This window comes from Protopterus annectens, chromosome 13.part0, assembly GCF_019279795.1.
Source record: "Protopterus annectens isolate FY-2018-M chromosome 13.part0, PAN1.0, whole genome shotgun sequence".
NCBI lineage: Eukaryota > Metazoa > Chordata > Ceratodontiformes > Protopteridae > Protopterus > Protopterus annectens.
The window spans coordinates 623,516,200-623,536,448 of record NC_056747.1 but is presented as its reverse complement, the minus strand read 5'-3'; the positions used below and the strand labels follow the sequence as shown (position 1 = coordinate 623,536,448).

General features: G+C 41.6%; 1 protein-coding gene across 2 annotated transcripts in view; it reads left to right on the top strand.

Moving 5' to 3' along the window:
- The window catches only part of RPH3AL (rabphilin 3A like (without C2 domains)), a 2,297,739-nt gene that overhangs the window by 2,105,328 nt on the left and 172,162 nt on the right, over positions 1-20,249 (top strand). The gene's annotated exons all lie outside the window — the stretch shown is intronic.

Genomic DNA, 20,249 nt, shown 5'->3' with positions numbered 1-20,249 from the left:
CTAGGAGACATATCCAAGAAGGAATAAGGTAGGTGAGAGAAAACTGGATCTAAGACCAATGGTAGAGATCTGCTTCGAGGAGACTTTTCAGGTTCAGCCTTCAGATCTAAGGGGGTCAGATCCAAAGGTTTCAAAGCTTTGCAAGAGGTTCTGCGCCCGGAGTCAAAGGAGTGGTTGGATCCAGAGAACACTTTTTCACATCTTTTTTATCTAATTTCTGGGGGGGGGTGAGCCCCAGATGACACTTCTGATGACTTAGAAGGAAACAAACCTCTTAAAATCAGTTTGTTTTTCTGGTTTATCAAAGCTGTAGTATTAAAAGCTTTGCAGATGTCACAACTTGAGTCTAGATGCGCAGGGCCTAGACAATAGAAATTTTGGAGTGTGCATCTGACAAAGGTAATTTATGGCTACAGTTTGTACTTTTTTTTAAATCCAAAGCTTCTCAGACATTTTAAAGTACCAAATTAACAAGTACTATAATAAAAATAGAAAATAAAAAAGAGAACTGATATATATATATGTGTGTGTGGAAAGGGGAGAAAGAATATCAATGATGGTAAGCAGAGAAGTACTAATGAAGTACAAGGAAAGAGAATGTTAACTATGGTAATAAGATTTACACAAAAAAGTGTAATAAAAAAGGGAGGATAGAGCTATAAAGACTAGAAATTGTCTGACAAAGGAAGATCTAAGACAAAAAATTAAGAAAAAGTTTTCACTTATGAATAACTGGCTAACTAACCTGAGAGTTTGCAGTGACTATGTCCGTATGTTAAGGAGGCAGACAACATCTGAGGTATGTTAGGTGACAAGGGCATTATGAAAAAGGAAGGAGTTCGAGAGTTCTAGTGTTCCACGAGCTAGAAAGAGGCCGAATCAGATCTGAGAGTCAGATCCTTACCCAACAGTTGAGGATTGAACGGAATTGACATAATCAGATCACTTACTATAACTATACCTATCCTTTTGAATTAAACCTTCCATTTACTGCATTTTCATATGATCTTAATGTATGCTTTCAATGCCAATCATCAGATATACCAAAATTCTTTATTTCATAAGTATTTTTTTCTAAATATTCTAATTTTAAATTAAATCTGCAAAAATCGGTGCTTTCCCCTCTTGTGAAATCTTATAATTTCACTAGTCTTTCAGAATACCATGGTTTAAAGTTGAGTTTATCCTTAAAATACCTAGATATTTCCTTCCATTATGACCACTCTCTAAATCAAAAATTCAGTATTGTCAAAACCTAGTCTCGGATAAATAGAGATATTAAAAGGTGATCTAACCTGAATTTCTTCTTTCTTTCAAAGGTTTGTGTTGTTAAAAATGGACATTTTCCCAAGCTTTTCTTTCATTTGAACTCTTCTGTTATAATATATCAAATATTTTTTCACTTCTGTTACTGGCTCCCTATCCAAGTTTACTTGGGCCCCAAATCTATATGCCTTGCTTATGGCAAACTAATGGCAATCAAATCCTATGGTGGATTGAATTTACAAGATCTTTATTTATATTATTTGCTAATTAATTCAATAAGATTGATAAAACTGATAAAAAGTCACTTATAATCCAAGTGATAATACTTGGGTACCTGATTGAGTCCAGTTATGGGCTACTAGGATTAGAACATATAATTTTAATCATAATGCACTTTCATTTATGTATACTAAGGATTTGAAACAATTGAAAATCCATGACGTTTAGTAAATCTAATTAAGTATTTTAATAAGCTTGAGATTCTTAATTTAACAGAAGTTCATGCTTTATTTCAGCCAGTTCACCTAAAACAAAGTTTTACTTTAAATAAAAAATGATTGATCTTACAACTTATACTTCCCTTAAAGATAAAATGGTTTATGATTTCTATTCTGAATCCTTTAACACACCACAGCAAGCTAAAAAAAATCGTAATTCTCCCCTCAAGTTATACTCTTTGTAATGATAATAAGGCAGATCTGTTACATATATTGTGGGATTGTAAGTTATCAAAACATTTGTGGTCTTATCTACAAGAGAAGTTATCTAAAGCTGGATAATCTAACTTGACATCAACCTGGCAGTTTGCTTTGCTTCATATTCCTCCCAAGAAACTAAATGAGGCTGACTTGCATTTTTCTCTGTGTTTGTTAGTTAAGTTATATATTTCTAGCAGTCGGTTGGATTTTAAAGCAGTGAATTGGTCAAGTTATTTTTAACCTTCTCAGTATATACCCAGCATTTTAGACTTTTGCCTAAAATTAATGCTAAAAAGAAGCCATGATTGCCTACAGTGCAGAGTGTTTTAGGTTTGATTTTATAGTTTGCTGGTATCCTTCACAACTGCTATGATCAAACAGTTTGTCTTTGTTATACCTGTTTGCAATTATTTTTTTATTTCAAGTTCTATTTAGTGTATATAGTTATTTTATAAATTTTGTTTTTATAATTTTCTTTAAAAACTTAGCTTGTGGTTTGTTCAGTATTGATTGTTGTAGATGACTGCTTTATTTTCATGTTATTGTTCAAAGTGTTAATAAAGCATTATTAAAAAGTTTTGTGTTTTCTACAGAATGCGGTCTCTTTCATCATAAGTTATACCAGCTCCAGATAGAGCACTGTTATTTGATCTTTTTTATGATGAGAGTTTACTGCCAGTTTTATTTATGTATTCACTTACTTACTTGTGTTTACCAGGGAAGGACACTAATCAAACAATGACCAGTTAGAGGCACAGACTGGGTTATATATCATGATATAATAAAATCATGTGCAGGGTACAGATAAAAGTGGTTTACATTTATGACTAAGCATAGAAAGTCTGACAAAAACTTTAAGTGATATTTTCTACTGGGGGACCAAAATACAGCCTGGTTCTTATATCATCTTAAAAGCTAACATCTCTGTATCGTTCTCCCAATTGCATTTTTTATTTTGTCTTTTTTTTAACAAACTATTTCATCAAACGCCACATAAAAATACAGTTACAGCCAAATAACTGCAGTTAGTACATGATAGCAAAAAAAAAAGTAAAAGACCAGGTCATGGCCCAATTAAAATGTAGCAAAAATAACAAGCATATAAAAGCAAAACTGGATAATACAAATAAATAGTTAGCAGTTAATATGTATTACTTGACCCTTTCTTCTGGTGAATGAAAATGTTCCAATGCTCATTGTATTTGTTCATGCAAAGCTTACCATGTGACCAGGTCTTAAAACTGTAGCTGAGACTTTAGATTTCTGACAGAGAGTCTCCAGGAATTTTCTTCCAATATGAAAAACAAAATGCAAAAAAAGTAGCAACAAGAGTTCTAATCTAGAAATATTCAGTTCTGCCAAACTGAAAATCTGGATCCAAAATTACATAAAGCCAAAACTTTTAATCCTCCTTTCTGAGTAAGTGCAGTCTGGTCACCCATTCAGCCTCTTGTATAAGGATGTGCCATCATTTTCAAACCTCAGGACAGGAACAAACCATGGGAAAATAGTCAATGTTCTCCTTACGAGAAGTCCATTGCATATTGCCATTGCTAAACTCTTTTTTTAAACATTTGAAAGGGAGTAAAATGCCATAAATATAACATTTTGTCAGTTGTAAACTTTAGCAGGAATGGCCGCCTACCCATTTGCAATACATAGTTCTTTTGGCTTGGTCAGTGTATTAACTTCTTTGTCCTAATCAAGATAGCCAGACAGTCTCTTATCTGCAAGCATTGCCACCAGTGTATTCTATCCTGAGGGAATTTGCTTTTAATACTATCCAAGGAGAGGATACATTGGTTGTTCTCCTCCCAGACGTCCATAACACATGCAGTACTGGCTGGAATTCAGTTCTACCATGAAATAGAACTCCATCAGGGGCAAAATAAATAGCCCTCCCATTAATTATAGTAAGCCATCAGTCATCCTAGCATTACATGCCACCTAGGTCCCAAATGTTAAAGGAAGGTTTAGTCAAACTCTTTTAACTGCTTCAAAGTGAGACACACCTCAGTGTGCTACTTCAGTACCTTCCTCCCATATCTTGGGGCTCTAAAATAAAATCATCCTCTTGAAGCTACCCTTTAACCATAACTGCTGGGAACTACAAACCCCAGGCTATTGCTCCTTTTTGGTGCTCTCCTTATTCAGTCCATCAAAGGTAACCTAAACAAGCAAAGGTATGCATGTCCGTACCCCTGTACAGAGGAGTGTTGAATGTCTGGCAGTAGTCCAGAAAGGGTGATATCACTCTCCCTCTAATACTTCATGTGCCTGAGGATGTGAATGCATTGGCAGAGTGTCTGATTTATTCTCTAGTCCTCTTCTGCAGCTGAAGTTTCAGGAATCCTGCCTATTTAGGATCTTCTAAAAGTTGTGCTTCCTAGAGAGCGATGTTTTGTCACCCAAGACAAAGTGGCTCTCCTTCCTTTCTGCTCCTTCTGCCAGGGCAAAAGGAGTAAGCAGTGGGTGCATACTTTCTATGTTGGCAGGAGAGATTCCTATATATCTTTTCGGTATTTTTTTGATTCCACACTTAATCATAAATTACAGAAAAGACCAGATCTCAACCTCTTCACTTTTTGTTGGTCAAAAAAGGGGTCATTTCATGCTTTTGTGCGCCTGATGGCACAGGGACCTTTCCCAGTCAATTCTACACAAGAAAGTCCCCCATGGGTAAGTTGACAGCCAGTTCTGTCTTATGACCTGGCTGTGGTGGACCTACATCTGTTAAATATCATAGGTGTGTCTTAGTTGAAGCTATCAGAAGGCTTCCCATCCATCAACCATATTCTGAAAGAGGTGCTCCATCTGAGTAGAAAGATTTCCTGTGCTGCCTCAATCTCGCAGTATGTGTTTGTTCCTAATTTATTTCAGGCTCCTGTATGAGTTTGATCTCTGTTATCTGTTGTCCCACATTCAAAGTGAAAATCAGCTGTTTCTGCTTACCATGTTCTTACAGAGAGACTATTCTCTTACTTCCGTAAAGGGGGTGTACACCTTAACCCACCTTTGAACAACCCCTCTCCTTCTTGACATTTAAAATTCCTAGCTCATCTAATTTCCAAAGGCATCTTCTCTACATCCAAAAAAAAAAAAAATCTTAATTCCTTGTTACTTATATCTTATCAGACTCATTGCTGAGTATAATGTCCCTTATGGCATGTAGTTGTTTAAACATATTACTCCACCTGAGAGACCTCAGAGATTTATAGCTTAAAGATCAGTGGCTTCAAAAATCTTAGTTATCGGGACAGATTGTCAGCCCCTTCTCAGTGGTTAGTCTCTTATAAACTCCTCCATGGAGATCTGAGTCTAGTCTTTTAAGCCTCAAAAGATTTATCCCTCTTTGGCCTCTTCCTTCACGGAATAAATGATTGTTCAAATACCAGTTTAAAGTCAGTAACCCTTTATCAACATGCAAGTAAGACATGCTGATATGATAGCTTCATATCCCAGTGTATCACCCACCTGTGGAGCAAACTGACACTGCATGTTAAGCAGAATAGCATCTCTGGCACCTTCATGGTAAACCTAGATAATTAGATGGGCAGTTCAAATTTTCCACTAGTCTGTCCTGTCTTGCCCACCTTGAAGCTTGAGGGAAGTTTTGGATATGGGTTATCAGCTAGGCGTGTTATAGTCTGTATATTAACCTATTATTGACAGGCAGGCTTACCAGACATCTGTTCAGACCCAGTAGTTTGTTGGCTTTGAAGTTTGCCTCTTGGAAAATGTTTTAACTGGTGGCCATTGCTTCTTTTCACAGGATCTCGGAACTTTAGGTCATTATCGGTAGAGAACCATGGCTAGTCTTTCAGATGGATCAAGTATTCATTAGTACAAACCCATATTTTTCCAAGGTGCCAGGATCAGTCACATAACAGATGCACTCAGGTCCCTCAACAACAGGTACAAATATGACTCAGTCATTGTACATGTGGGTGTGAATGGCCTGAGACGTACCTCCCTGGACTGCATGAAAAGAGACATGGAGGCACTCTTGGATTATGTAGCCCAGGCAAGTATAACCCTAGTCCTGAGCAGCATGCTTCCAACACCCAGAATGATACCACAGTACAAGCAGAAAATGATTGATTTCAACAATTGGCTATGTTTCTGGTGTCATTCTAAGGGAATCCCGTATCTATCTGCCTGGGATTACTTGATTGACAAATCTCAATGCTTTGCCAGAGATGGCCTGCATCTGTTACCACTGGGCTTCCGGATACTGGCCAAGGCTCTTGCAACCCTATAGTGCCTTTTTTAGGCGGTGTTCCAAAGACCAAATTACCACCATAACAGCTATAAACAAATGCAATCTGAGGGTCATGCTGCTCAATGATAGAAGTCTAAATATCAAAACGCACTCACTTGAAACACTCCTTAAAATGGAGAACATTGACATTTGTGCTGTAACAGAGACCTGGTTCAAGGCAGCAAAAAGCACCCCTACACTACCAGGCTATAACTCTTTCCACACCTTTCAACCCCAGAAATTGGACCGAAGCTCCAAAGGTGGAGGTGTTTCCATATTCACAAAGGATGCGCACAGCTCCAGACTGGTAGTCCAACATAATGCATCAGAGATACTTCAGGTGCAGCTAACATTGGGTAAGATAGCGATTCAGGTCATAGCCTGCTATAGGTCCCCAACCATGTCCCAAGACTCACACTCCACATTCTTAAGCATCCTGGAGAAGATTAGGGTCCAACCTAACACTCTTATACTAGGCGACTTCAACTACCCCTCCATTAACTGGGAAAACTACTCATGTACCAATACACTTGCCCAACGTTTCCTGGAGTTCATTAATTCCAATGATCTGGACCGGTTTGTTTTTGCCCCCACTAGAGGTAACCACATCCTTGACCTGGTGATTACTAACATGGGCGACCATTGCTGTACACCAGTAGTCAGCTCCTCCCTGGTTAGATCCGACCACAAACTAATCACCTTGGAAATCCACATCCCTTCCACCCCCCGCAAAGGTAACCATCATGAAAAACTTCTCCAAAGCTAACTTTGGGCTCCTAAATACAGAGGTGCCTAACTTCATGACACCCATGCAAATGGAGAATAGTTGCATGACTGCCGAATCATACACCAATGCACTGTACGAACACGTACACAAATGCATGGATCTCGCCATACCCAATAGAACTAAGATGCTCTCCTCCCAAAAAAAAGAAGCCAATCCGGTGATCTCCTGCCATAAACAAACTATACAACAGAAGGAAAAAAGTGATGTGGAATAAGGTGAAGTCCCAAGACTGGACTCCCTTTTCAGCCTCAACAAAAAGTTGAGTTCCCTCATTAAATCCTCTAAAGCTAGCTGTGAAAACAGAATTGCAGCATATAGTAAAGACAACCACAAGGCCTTCTATAAATATATAAAGAATATCAACAGCAATACCCAGATTTGTTACTGCACAATGGTAGTTCCTATACTGAGCCAACACATATTGCCAATATACTGGCCAACAGATTCAGTGCCAACTTTACCCCCCCCCCCCCAAAAGGACCAATCACAATACCAGTAGATTGCCAGGAACCCAGTATTACTGCTGCACAGGTTAAAACAGCACTGTCCAAGGCCAAGAACACAGCTTCTATGGGACCTGACAATTTCCCTGGCTGTGTTCTTCATGAACTACAGAGTGAACTGGTACCTCAGCTGTGTGCCCTGTTCAGTCACAGCCTCACCTTAGGCTTTGTCCCTACTGAATGGTGCACTGCTACAGTCATCCCTCTCCACAAAGGAGGAGCGACTAGAGACCCTGGGAACTATCACCCCATTAGCCTGACGAGTCTGATATGCAAAGCTATGGAATGCATCATCATGGACCTAATAAACAAGGATATAGGGAATCTCCAAACTCTGGATCCCACACAGTTTGGTTTTGTGAAATGTAGATCATGCCTGCTCAACTTGGTCAACTTCTCTGAGTCAGTCACCAGAGCTGTGGATGAAGGCAAGGTGGTTCATGTAGCCTACCTCGATCTAGCCAAGGCCTTTGATACCATTCCCCACTCAGGAATCATAGAAAAACTGACTAAGCTAGGCATCAACCCCTATATCACTAGGTGGGTTGCAAACAGGCTCACAGATAGAACCCATAGTGTGAAAGTAGCTGACTCCAAGTCAGACTGCCGACTTAGTCATGAGTGGAGTCCCACAGGGTTCGGTCCTGGGTCCTCTCCTGTTTGGTGTCTACTTCTCTGAAGTACAGGCCAACACAAAGGGACTCTGGCTGACAAAGTTTGCAGACGATTGCAAGTTGGGAACTATTATTAACTCCCCAAGTGATGTTGACATCCTACAGAATAACCTCACTGAGACCAATGACTGGTGTCAGAACTATGGTCGTAAGCTCAATGCTGAAGGCGTTATAAGAGATCTGGGAACACAGGTTGACAGCAACCTCTCTTTTGATCACCACATTGCCACTGTGGACAGAAAGTCCTTATGTGTGGTACATCTAATTACTATGGGTTTTACATCCAGGAAGAAAGAGGTCATTGTCTCCCTCTACACTTCCTTCATTAGGCTAATCATCGAGTACAATGCCCCATTTGGCATATACCTCACTAGACACCTGCAACAGCTGGAGAGGCCGCAAAAGTACCTCACAAAGAGGATCCTAGCCCTTAAACACTTGTCCTATATGGACAGACTCAAAAAAACTCCAACTATTCTCTGTCCAATATCGCCTACTTAGAGGTGATCTCTGCTGGACTTACAAAGCCATGTCTGACCCAGCTCTGTTAGAAATGCTACATCTAAAGAAGTCCCAATCCCTCCACACCATACTCTCCAGAGACCTCAGCCTCATTACCACAATCAATAGAATGTACTGGAGGGACAGGTTCATAGCACAGAGGCTGCCCATGCTATGGAATAGACTTCCCATACATGTCAAGCAGAGCACCTCACTGACCCTCTTCAAGAGAACTCTTGATGAATGGATGGGAAATACAAATTCACCCCGGGGATGACTCTAGTGGCTCTACTCGACAGATGCACTGGGAACTAAGGTTGGGTGGCACGATGCCAGGGTAATTCTATGGGTAGGCTTGTAAAGGCCCCCAGGCCATTAGCCTAGTGCACCCCTATGAACCTATAAAAGTTATGCTAAGATTATCCTTAAATCATTCATGCTCCCATCAGGTACTAAGTACTTCACCTGTGAATGACTGATTTCATTACATGCTTAAAAATGTCTCTGCAGCTTGGTCTTCACTTCATAACTTATTTATTTATTTGTTGACCAGGTAGGTGGTCTGGTCAGTTTAGCAGAAACATCAAATTGTAGCTAAAAGGGGCATATTGTAAGCAATATACTAGTGTTTGTGTTACGTGGATCATTAAATTCATTTGTTTCAACAAGTTTACTTCATTGATTGGATACGTTCCTCCTTTGGGGGCTCCCAGCGTTTTTTTTGCTTTTTGCATATTGTAAGCAAACATTATGTAAAATAATATTTTCTTTTTGTACAATTGATGAGTGTAGATTTAGGATGATAGTTACAGAATGGTCGTAGGGAATTTGATTTGGGAGGTATATTAGCTATTGTTCCTAAGGCATTTCACTTTATTGATAAGGTTGTTCCATACTGTTTTAATTTTTAAAGTGGTCAGTGCTTTAATTTTTTTAAACTGGTCAGTACTTTAATTTGTTTTGGAGATGGCTTCAAATAACCATGAGAAAACTTTTGAAGCGAGTCTGGAATAAGTATGATGTCATCATCATCCTGACTATTCCTTATGGTGTAAGCCTGTTCCTTGAATGTGGGGGGACAATGTTTTAGCTATAATAGTTTGAAGCATAGACAAATAAAAAGAAAAGAAACCCTAGAGGGTAGCTATTGGGAGTCTCTTTATGAGGTCATGATGCTAATTGTGAAAATCTGTGAATAATGTATATCTGAAAATGTTTATATTCAGCGACTTCAATTTTTTTGAGTGTTGTAGTTTTACTGAAGAGTGAGTAAGGGTGTGCAGTATTCTAGTTAGGGTGGAAAGACACTTTTGGCTATAGCAGACCTGGCTGCTGGCGGCACTAGATGTGGTAGCCTGTAACAAAGCCTTAGTTAAGAAAGAACACTACTTGTAATCACTTTGTTGTGGGTTGTGAATATCAGTCAGGGATCAGGTGCAATGTCCAAGTATTTGTATTTGATAACATTAGGGATAGTACTGCCCTGACTGTATTTCAAGTAAGATATTAGGTCAGCTTAATACTTTTTCTGTGGAATCAAATAACGGTATATTTTTATCTGGGCTTTATCAGTAGTTTGCTGTTAGATGAACAGTGGCATTATTTGGAGAAAGCTATTTGTAGTTATAACTATAAAAATAAGACAGTTCCACCAGTGGTAAAATAACAACTTGGAAAAACAAAAAACACTGATAAAAGCCCAAGAACAGACTTCGCGTTCAGAGTTTAATATACCGCTTTCATCCAACAAGACTTCATCATAAACTATTTAACCAAAAATTTCAAGCACATTTTATATAAAAAGTATGTTTTTTTATGTAAAAAGTGCTTGAAATGTTTGGTTGAAAAGTTTCTGATGAAGTTTTGTTGGATGAAAATAGTATATTAAACTTTGAACTCTGAATCTGTTTTTGGGCTCTTGACAATGCTCTTTTCAGTGTTTTTTTTCTTTCTTATTTGTAGTTGTGCTTGTATGTCAGTGTGAGATTTGTTTGCTTCTAGAAATAAAATGTCATCTGTATGTGATGTTAGAGGTACTGTTTCAGTAGCCAAAACTGTATGGGTTATAGCCTGCCAAGGATATGATAACCATCTAGCAGCTAAAGCTTCAGAACACCTTTTACATGCCCTAACTGCTGAAATAATCAAGGAGAGCCATATAAAGTTGATGGTTAAGATGCCAAACTGAAAACTTTCTTGCTTTTGAAGTGCACTGTCCATGTTGGCTTCATAGTATTGGCAGTTGGCTAGTACTTCACCAAGGCTGGGCAGATAAGTCCTTTCTGAGGAAAACCTTCCACTTTAATTATTTTTTTCAGAGGAAAAGTTTACTTTATTTACAGAAAACTTGATTTTAAGCTATGAAATGTGTTTTTAGTGGCGGCCACTAAAAAAATTACTTCAAAAAGTTTTTTTTTTTAACCTTACCTGATGAAGGGAAAACTATATTAAAATCATATTTTATGTAAAAAATGAAGTATTTTTATATGACAAAATATAGATAGTGGCTTGGACAATGGATTTTCGGGTTGTCACTAAAATTTACCTCAAAATTGTAAAATTCTTGTCAGTGGGTTCACAGACTCTTACAAGCTATGCTTTCCACTTATTGGGCACTTTTTTGTGTAAACTGTGGAGCAGGCTTCAGGCTCTGTGGTTCTTCCTTCCCCCATCTGCAAGAAGAAGAAAATTTCATGGGAGTCTTTGATAGGCCAGTTTTCACAATGCCTCAGCTGCCAATGGCTGATTCTGCTGTAGCAAAATCAAGTACATCGGACTAGTCATTGTCTTATCTTGATCCTGCTGGTGTTGCTCTTTCAGAAGCCACTAAGTACCAGGAGTTAGATGCATCCACTGTGGGTATTGGGTTGTCCTCGTTGGGCAAGGGAGACCCACTCTTGTCGGTCTCAGTGGAGGAAGTAGACAATACTTCACTACAAAACTTATCCTGTCTCCCTGATTTCTGAGGAAGAGCCCCATCTTTGAAACATTTTTTTTTTAATATTTTTAACCTTAGTTCCTGCCCTGTAGTACATGCACGTGAGGACTTATTTTCTAAGTGAAGATACATTAAAGTGGTAAATGTAATAGAAGCTCCTGGTGCGGGAATAACTAAGAAGCACATGAGCATTCAGCCCTTGTGTAGTGACAGTTGGCTGGGGAAAACAGCTGAAAACTAGCCAGAAAAACCTGTAGTTTCTGATGAAGTTATTGTTGGATAAAATTAGTATATTAAACTTTGAACGCTGATTCTGTTATGAGCTCCTGACTATGCTTTTTTCAGTGTTTTTTTTTTTCTTATTTGTAGTTGTGCTTGTAAGTTGGTGTGAGATTTGTTAGCTTCTAGGAATAAAATGTCATCTGTACGTAATGTTAGATGTAGTGCTGCAGTAGCCAAAACTGTATGGGTTTTAGCCTGCAGCTTTCGAATTTTTAGCAGCCTATGCTCAGAGGCATCCAACCACTGTAAAAGGCTGCTATTGTCACTCTGTGCATCATGGACTGCAAAATCTAGCTTCTTATGAAGCCATAATTGTAGGTATTGCATGATTTGTATTATGATGAAAAACAAGTAATGGTACATTATCATTTTTGTTGTCATGACCTCCATTTGTAGAGGAGCCGGTGTTGTTTTTGATCTCACAGTATTAAAAATAGGATAGATTCCGACTGGCCCTCTTCCACTCATGTTCTCACAAACATTTGGAAATTGCAAAGAATCAAGTCTTTGAGATAATTGTTGTACCAGTAATGTTAAATTACCCACTGAGCGGTTTAGTTCCTCAACATCTGGTTCAGTTAACAGCAATTGTGAATTGCTAGGACTACCCGCATCCATCTTAAACACAAAAACTGCAGAAACTTGTAAAAGGAACAAAAAAACAAACTTCTAAAATCCAAGAAGGCATGGAAGCCACTGCAAGACACACTGAGTTTAATATAAAGTATAAACAGATGAGCGCTTTCATCTTTACACAATAAAAATACTTCTTCAGATAAAACACACAAGAACAGAGTATATAAAATCTGCTCTATGAAGTCACATGACCAATAGTCATTTTCATAAAGTTAGTGTGCCATTTGACTAATGTTATAAAAGGAACTAGAACTGCTAATCCAAACGCCATCTAAATAAAAAAACATTTAAATAAAAGCAATTTTTTTTAACAGTCATTACTAAAACTGTCAATACACTTCAAAAAATAAACACATTTATCGTTGATAGGTTTTAAGTTTAAGCAAACTTAAGTAATAGAAGAAAGTTCATTCAGACCTGGGCTGCTGCTTACATTAAAATGAAGCTGCCACATTAACGCTTTCTTTTCCAGCAGCAACCCCCAAGTTCCCCCCGTGATTCAATTCTACCTGTTCAAGCACTGTAAATTTAAATATTTAAATTCATGTTCAGGGCAAGACATAAGGTGCTTAGACAATGTATTAGTTTTGCTTTTGTACCTCATACTGCTTGCAGTGGCTTCCGTGCCTTCTTGGATTTTAAAAATTCTGATGCATCACAGTTGTTCATGCTGGTGTACATGCATGCTTGCCTACCCATTGAACTAAGGGGGGATAGATTTCAGCTTGTTTAGTACATAGGATTGTGTGGTAAATTGTGTATTTTATTAAAGTAGTTTAAATGTGTTATTTTAATGCTTTGTGTTTCCTATAATGTAATTTGCCATTTAACCTATAGAAATTGGACAGATTTCTGTCACTTAGTCTCACTTCCCAAGGTTCAGATTGTGACTAGAAAGGGTCTATTAAACCAGTCCTCCTACCATGTTAACTGGTATATATACAAGTTAATATAAAGTGCAGCTATACAAGTTTTAATTTCTAGAAAATTACTTGTGGCACATTGCTGTATGAAGAAAATGATACAGAACTCCACAAATGATAACTGAATGAAGGGATAGGGCTGTGGACAGTCTACAACCTTATAGGCATGAACTTTGCTGTAAAACAGTAACATTCTTTGAGCACAGCATACATGTTTTTCACAGATTGTATGTCTAGTGTATAGTTTTAAGATCCTGTTGTTACTGTGTCTGCATCTATGCTGTGATGATGTTTATCATGTATGTTAAGTTGTCAATCTCGCCTTCATTCTTGCTTGATGGGTTTGGAGCCGATCCTCGGCTCCGACTCGGCACTTGCTAAGCTCGAGAGTCACTTTTACCAGCTCGAGGCAGCCCCATATCCCATGATGCAAGGCGGTAAGTACCCAGATCTCGTTTGCCGCTTCGCTGATGAGGTCCTCCTTTTACCAGCTCCTGGTAAGTGATTCTAATATTACTTCTTTTGCCCCTTTTCTTTAAAAAAACTTTAGATAGTTAGTTTAAATACAGTTTTAGTACCCTTCTGACAAGAATTTTCCCTGTCTCCTTAAAATTTCTAGTCAGACTTTCTCCCATCCCACCCCCCCCCCTTGTTAGGGTGTGTGTGTGTGTCTTTTATTAATAGTTTTATATATATTTTAATTTCCTAGACTAGTGTTGTGTGTGTGTGTGATTCACTATGTCTAAGGAAAGGGTCTCAGGCTTTAAGAAGTGTGACTCGTGCTGTCAGAAGATGTCTCTGACAGACGGTCACACTTCTTGCCTTTACTGCCTGGGGCCTCTTCACCTGCAGGACTCCTGTGCTATATGTCACTCTTTCAGCCAGAGAGTCCTGCAGGAAAGAAGGAACAAATTAATCTTGAGGGGCCTTCTTAAGCCGGAGGGCTCTCCGGCTAAGTCGGCTCCATCTAAGACTTCAAAGTCTTCCAAGGCCCAGGCTTCTGTGTCCAAGCCTGTGGCCTCGGCTCCGACTCTTTCTGAGTCGAGATCGGCTCCGGCTGGAGCCGATTCTGCTGCACTTAAACCTTCGGCACCGATGGCTATCGGTGCCGATTCTGGTTCGACCACTTCGGTGTCGGCTCCGATCGGTTCCGACCACCATGTGGCTCAGGCATCGGTGTCGGCTCTGATCAGCTCCGACACCGTTACTTTTGTGGCTGTATCGGCTCCGGCTGGAGCCGATGCATCGAAGCTACCTGTCGGCTCCGATAAGTTGTCGGCTCTGTCAATTTCAGTGGTTTCATCGGCTCCGATGGCTCCTTCGAGGAAGAGGTCTAGGTCCCCTTCCTTGGAGCCGATACTTTCGGCTCCGGCTTCGCCTCTCCTCTCGGAACGGAGCCATCGGAGCCGATCTTCAAGGTCATCCAGGCTTTCTGACCATGATTTAGAGAGAGTGGTCAGTAGATTACTTAAGTCACAGGTATTGGCCCAAATGTTACATAGTCCGTCTCAGCAGACGACTATTGGTCCACACCCCATTGCAGTTCCTCCTTCAACTCTACCCCAGAGATTGGAGTTGGAGTCTTCGGGAATGGTTACTGCTACGGCTGAGGGACAGATACCACCTTCTGTTCCTTCAGCCTCTACTCTTATCTCCTCTTCGAGACCTTCCTTAGAGGGATTCGGTGGCCGGGCTTCCTGGTCTCCTCCGAGGGGTGAGTGGCATCGGACCCTTGTCCGAGCCCGCTCTTCCCCTTGGAGCCTCGGCCTTGGTGAGCTCGGCTCCGACATCTGCCTCGGAGACTTCCCTTTCGGTGGGCCCCGGAGTTCCTAGCTCTTCGGAACTGGTTCTCTCGGACCTTCCTGGGAGGGGAGCCTTCGAGGTGATGAAGAGTGTGCTGGCCACTGGTCTCAGCCAGCAGTCTGTTCCCTTAGCTCCTCCCTCTATAGTGCCTGTTGACATCTCTGCCACTTCTCTTGCTACAGGACCCAGAGATCCTCTGCCTCAGGTTTCCCCACTGGGCATATCCCCCTCTTCCGAGGATTCTCCTGATGTGTCGGGAGATCCTCCGCGGAAGAGGACCTGTAAGAGGAAACATGTAGACTCCCCCGAGTCTATCACTTCAGATACTGACTTAGATGAGTCAGAGGGATCCCCAAGATCCCCCTCTGAGGATGTCTCCTTCTCAGACATCCTAGAACTACTTAGACAGAGGGGAAACTGGCCCACTAATAATCCCTCTGAGGATGAGTCAGTATACCTGGAGGCGTTTGGATCTCGGCCCTCCACCTCCTGGGTGTCTCCGCCTTTCGACCCCCTTATGCAGGTTATTGAAGGCGTGGGCTGCTCCTGACTCTGTAGAGCCAGTCCCTAGGAGGCCTTCAAAATTTATTACTGCCCCGTCGGACAAGCAATTCCTCACTAAAGGTGTCCCCGCTGATGCCATGGTGGTGGCTGCTGCCACCAAGAAGGAACTTGCAGATCCTTCTGTACCTGTCCATCCTCCTAATAAGGACTCTAGGACCATGGATAGGTACGGTAAGCGGATGTTTTCTTCAGCGACCTTTGCTATGCGTTCGCTGAACTACCTATGTCACTTCACCAGACTCCAAAGGGATATCCTTAAGGAGCTAGGTGAAGTTGTGCAGGATCCTACAGCTGCAGGGGCTCAGGAAAAAATTGCTTCACAGCTAGGAACCCTTAACTCCATTGCAAACTCCTCCATGCGGCTAATATCATATGCTGCTGATGGAGTGAGTAGGGCCGCAGGTACAGGTGTGGCTCTTAGACGCCAAGCCTGGATGCGGCTATGTAACTTTGCAGATCCCTTTAAGGCGTCCTTCACAAACTCTCCCTTTGATGGGTCAGCTTTGTTTGGACCTCAAGTGAAGGAAACATTGACCAGGTGTGAGCAGGACGGCAAAACTCTTTCTGCCGTAGGAGTCCATTTTTCCACCCCTTCTAGACCTTACCCCAAAGGACAGAAGGGTGGCAAAATGTGGTTCCGCAAATCCCAAGGAGTCACGCCGGATTCACGTGGTCAGTTTACCCCTAGAGGCAGAGGGGGTAACAACAACAGACGCCGCTCTAGAGGCAGAGGGGGTCCACAAAACCAGGGAAACAGAGAGTCTCTCTCTGACAAGCCCTTTCAGCATCCCTGAGATGTTGCCCGGCTGTCCCTCCTTGGAGGCAGTCGGGGGAAGATTATCGCTGTACCCAGAAGCCTGGCATTCCCTCACTCAAGACAGATGGGTACAGTCGATCATATCCGAGGGTTACATGATTCCTTTCGAGGAAAGTCCTTTTTATCCCGCAAATTCCCTTCCAGATGTACCACCCAGTCTAAGGGAAATTGCAGAGTTAGAAGTCTTAAAACTACTGCAAAAAAGAGCCATTCAGCCAGTTACAACAGACCATTCAGAGCCCGGAATCTACTCAAGGTTCTTTTTGGTCCCCAAAAAGACGGGAGACTGGAGACCAATATTGGATCTCAGCAGACTCAACAAGTCTGTGAGGAAGACAAGATTCCGAATGGTCACTCTTCAGTCAATTCTGCCCTTCTTACAGAAGGACAACTGGATGTGCTCAATAGATCTTCAGGATGCGTATTATCACATAAAAATACACAAACGCTCCAGGAGATTTCTCCGCTTTCGGCTGGGGTCCAGTCATTTCCAGTTCAGAGCCCTGCCCTTTGGTCTCACTACAGCCCCCAGAGTGTTCACCAAGTGCATGGCAGTGGTCACGGCTCACCTGAGACGTCTAGGATTCCAGGTGTTTCCGTATCTCGACGACTGGCTCCTTTCAGCCACCACCAGGCATCAGCTTGTTCAAGCCAGGGATTACACAATAAATCTTTGTGCTCAATTGGGCATCTCGATCAACTTCAAAAAGTCATCCTTATCGCCCTGCCAGTCTATTACTTTCATAGGCGCAAACTTAAACACTGTTCGGATGTCAGCTACCCTTACAGATCAAAGAGTTTCAGACATTCAAAGTCATGTCAGGATCATTCTAGCCAACAAGAAAATACAGGCCAGAATGGTTCTAAAGGTATTAGGCCTCATGGCTGCAGCCATTACTCTTCTTCCCCTGGCTCGTTTCTATATGCGCCTTCTTCAGTGGATGTTGTTCACTCAGTGGTCTTACCAACAACTTCCAATGCGTTACCAGATTCTGGTGACACAGACTTGCAAAAATCATCTTGCTTGGTGGATCACATCTCCCCAGGTTCACCAAGGCAGACACTTTGTACCCCCATCCCCGGTAGCCACTGTCACCACGGATGCCTCCCTGATCGGGTGGGGGGGTCATTATCAGGGCAGGATGGTTCATGGGACGTGGCAGCCGTTCGAGTACCACCTGCACATAAATGTCCTGGAGATGAGAGCAGTGCTTTTAACGTTGCAAGCCCTCAACGACTTTCTTCCCGTAGGGACAATTGCAGTCCACACAGACAACATGTCTGTAGTTTGGTATATCAACAAACAGGGCGGAACCAAGTCCTACCCCTTGTGTCGAGAAGCGCTCAGACTATGGCAATGGGCAATCTCCTCTCATCGGTTTCTGGTAGCAACGCATATCCCTGGGAAAACCAACATTGTAGCGGACAGATTGAGCAGAGCTATTCTCATGCCTCACGAGTGGTCTCTCAAGCAATCTATAGTGGAAGAGATTTTTCTGGAATGGGGTCGCCCATGTTGCGATCTTTTTGCTACTCCCCAAAACAGCAAATGCCCGGACTTCTTCTCTCTCTTCCCTCTACCAGGCCATCCCCCCAGAGACGCTCTGACCCAGGATTGGCCCCAGGGACTTCTTTATGCCTTTCCTCCATTTCCTCTGATCCCTCAAGTTATCCAGAAAGCAACCGTTTTGAGAGCCAAAATGATTCTCATTGCTCCTTACTGGCCTCAACAAGTTTGGTTCCCGTTCCTCCATCGTCACCTTTTGGTGCAGCCGTGGCATCTGGACCCAGTGCCAGATCTTCTGATTCACCAATCCGGTCAGCTGCACCGGTCTATCCCTTCTCTCAACCTCACAGCATGGTTGCTCCACTTCCTTCCTTAGCCAGGCTTCCTTTGATCTCTAACCCTGTTAGAGACATCATAGTAGCTTCTTTAAAATCCTCTACCAGGAGGATTTATGCAAGCAAATGGAAACGTTTCTCTTATTGGGCTAAAGCCAAGAATATTGATCCTTTCACTGCCCCAGTTCAGGCAGTTCTGGACTTCTTAGCAGAGATTTTTCATGCAGGCTCCTCTTCTTCCACAGTCAGAGTTCAATTGGCTGCTATCTCGAACTTTCATGTCGGGATTGCAGATCACAATATTATGTCCCATAGGCTTTGTAGAGCCTTCTTGAAAGGAATTTTCCTGCTAAAGCCTCCAATCAGGAATCCTCCTCCTCAATGGGATCTAAATTTAGTGCTGACATCCTTGATTCTTCCCCCCTTCGAGCCAGCTGTTTCTTGCTCCCTAAAATTTCTTTCTTGGAAAACTTTATTCCTAGTAGCTATTACATCGGCCAGGAGGGTGTCTGAACTTCATGCTCTATCGGTTCGACCCCCCTATTTGGTCTTTCACAAAGACAGAGTATCATTGAGAACTAATCCGACCTTTTTGCCTAAGGTCGCCTCAAAGACCAATTTGAATCAATCCATTGATCTCCCTGTATTTTTCCCAAACTATTCGAACAGATCCGAACAAAAACTACATTATCTTGATGTCCACTGCCAACTCAGATATTATTTGGACAGAACTAAACAATTTAGGAAATCTGATCAACTCTTTGTTTCCTATGCGGATAACAAGAAAGGCCTTCCTGTCTCTAAAGTGACCTTGTCTAGATGGCTTTCTTCGGTCATCTCTGAAATTTATCTGCTCAGGGGAAAACAGCTGTGCTCAAAACCTAAAGCATATTCAACTAGGAGCTTAGCTACTTCTACAGCCTTTCAAGCTAGACTTCCTTTAGACACTATTTGTGCAGCGGCCACTTGGGCCACTCCTCATACTTTTGTTTCCCATTACAAATTGGACTTGGCCTCCAGGGATAGAGCCAGTTTTGGCTCTACAGTAATCAAGAGTCTGTTCCATTGAGCCACCCAGGATAGAGGTGCTAGGGACGCGGTCCCATCAAGCAAGAATGAAGGCGAGATTGACAACTTAACATTAAGAAGTTATGTACCTACCATAACGTTCCATGTTAGTTGTCTTCTCTCGCCTTCTTTCTTGCGACCCTCCCTCCTTCCCCCAGGCCTGGACAGGCCTTTTTTCTGCAAGGAGGTGTTATGCTGAAGACCATTCAGTCCTGGTCTTTCTTCCATCCTGTAGGCTTTCTTTCTTCCTTTGGGAAGTGTTTTATGCTTGGTGCTACTGCCCTTTGTCATCAAACGAGATCTGGGTACTTACCGCCTTGCATCATGGGATATGGGGCTGCCTCGAGCTGGTAAAAGTGACTCTCGAGCTTAGCAAGTGCCGAGTCGGAGCCGAGGATCGGCTCCGAACCCATCAAGCAAGAAAGAAGGCGAGAGAAGACAACTAACATGGAACGTTATGGTAGGTACATAACTTCTTATTTTACAAAATAAATATTATACAGAGTAATTAAAGATGGAAACAATCTTATGTCCTTATTTTAGGAGATATACTTAAGTTTTGTAACATAAGCATTTCAGGTGGTAGTGCACAGCAGAATGGTTTGGTATATTTCGAGACTGAAATGAGTGAAAAAATATACCCATTGCTTTTGTATTATGTAGTGTAATGCATGCCATTGATGCTC